We start from the raw sequence: 2195 nt of genomic DNA on the forward strand, positions 1-2195 counted from the left end.
TGTTCTCATCGGGAATCGAACCCGAGCTCTCCTGATTCAGAGTCAGTCATGTTGACCACTACACCATGAGAACGTATTATGAAGAAGAGGAAGCTATATATTTCTAAGATAATCTCTCTCTCTCTCTCTCTCTTTCTCTCTCTCTCTGCTTGTATATGCCTGTCTGTCTGGCTCTGTATATCTTCTCTCTCTCTCTCTCTTTCTCTCTTTGTTTCTGCTACTGTCTCTCTCTCTACCCCTTTCTCTTTCTCTCTTCTACTCTTTCTCGCTCCTCTCTTTCTCTCTTCTTCTTCTCTCTCTCAGTCTCTCTTTTCTCTTTTCCTCTCTCTCTTCGATTGTATATGTCTGTTCTATCTGGCTCTGTATGTCTTCTCTCTCTCCCTCCTTTTCTCTGCTACTGTCTCAATCTTTCTCTTTTTCTTTCCACATTAATTGGTCAGACCTTTACACAATATCAACTAACCGGCCGATTATCGTTTTTATTTCTACCATTATACGCACTATTTTACACCCTATCATCATCATCACTACATCCATCTCATCACATGCAAATTTTAAACTACCTTCTCCCTCTCCTTATCTTTCTCTCTTTCGCTGTGATGATTTATAGTTAAGGATATGTTATGTGTAGTTATTTCTATCTTATATCTTTATTTTAAGCTATTATATTTTAAGTAAGCAAACACCATAAAACTAACCTAAAAAACATTAAAGTCATAACATCAAAAATCGGCGCATAGTTATCAATACACGACATACATAACAATAAATTGGACACAACACATATTTTCCCTTTCATGTTACTTTTCTCTTCAATTATCCTGACCTTGTGTCTATAACATTCACGATTCTGCCTTACCCTTCGCTCTGTGATTTATGCTTCCGTTGTCTCGCCCAAATTTGGTCATTTGGATTCTGGAAGTTCATATAAAATCAGAATTAAAAACTTGAATGTACTCTTTTTGAAAGCGTGAGCGAGAGTTTCCTACACACAGACATACAAACAGACATGCAGACACCCACACACACATGAATCTTTCCTAATACTTTTGTTATTCCCTTATTTTACTCAAGAATTATCATTATATTGCCCTTGATTATAATTCAATAATCATCTCCCTTTGAAACACATTTTATTTCATCTGTTTATTTATTTTTGTCTGAATCATCTCCATAGACACTTATCATCATCCTTTGGCCGGTTTGTTAAAATTGTGCGAGGCACGACCCAATGAATATCTATTATATGGACAGGCATATATTAAATAATACATATCTATCAGTCTAGAAATGCATATCTACTGGATAGATAGATAGATGGATGTATATGTTAGATAGACTGATATCGTCTATTTCTGCCGGTATGCATATATATACTCATTCATTGGGTGAGGCCTCGCAAAGTTTTAACAAACCGGCCGATTATCTCAATATATTTTCTCCATTATACTCACAATTATACACGCTGTCATCATCACTACATCCGACTCATCACACACAAAACAGTGTATGCCTTCTTCTTCTCCCTCTCCTTATCTTCCTCTCTATCACTGTTATGATTAATAGTTGGGGATATGCCTACATACTATCAAATCAAAGAGAAAAATTAGTGAGATGGTTCTCATCGGGAATCGAACCCGAGCTCTTCTGATTCACAAGCAGGCGCGTTGACCACAACACCATGAGAACTTGTTATCTATGTGGAGGATGAGAAGCTATTAATAACGAGGGGGAAGCCTCACTTGTCTGTCTGTCTGTCTCTACCTTTTTCTTTCTCTTCTTTCTCCCTGCTTGTATATATGTCTGTTTGCCTGTCTGGCTCTGTACATGTCTTCTTCCCACTCTCTCTCTTTTCTCTCTCTATCTCTCTCTCTCTCTCTCTCTCCTCTCCTCTCCTCTCTCTCTCTCTCTCTCTCTCTCTCTCTCTCTCTCTCTCTCTCTCCTCTCCTCTCCTCTCCTCTCCTCTCCTCTCCTCTCCTCTCCTCTCCTCTCCTCTCTCTCTCCCTCTCTCTCTCTCTCTCTCTCTCTCTGTGTGCCTGTAATATAAAAGAAAAAAGATCCAATTCATATTCTCATCGGGAATCGAAACCGTCAGAATTAGACGTATTAACCACTACACCATGTGGACTTTATTTTAGGAAAAGGAAGCTCTCTCTCTCTCTTTTCTCTCTCTCTCTCTCTCTCTCTGCGTGTAT

The 2195-nt window shown here is 38.7% G+C and overlaps 1 non-coding gene across 1 annotated transcript; it reads right to left on the bottom strand.

Annotated features, from left to right (window-relative positions):
- On the bottom strand, nucleotides 1-73 carry TRNAQ-CUG (transfer RNA glutamine (anticodon CUG)). The gene has a single exon. It is a non-coding gene; the product is annotated as a tRNA-Gln (tRNA).
- Between the last annotated feature and the right edge of the window lie 2122 nt (nucleotides 74-2195).

Source organism: Penaeus vannamei, chromosome 15 (genome assembly GCF_042767895.1).
Source record: "Penaeus vannamei isolate JL-2024 chromosome 15, ASM4276789v1, whole genome shotgun sequence".
Classification (NCBI taxonomy): domain Eukaryota; kingdom Metazoa; phylum Arthropoda; class Malacostraca; order Decapoda; family Penaeidae; genus Penaeus; species Penaeus vannamei.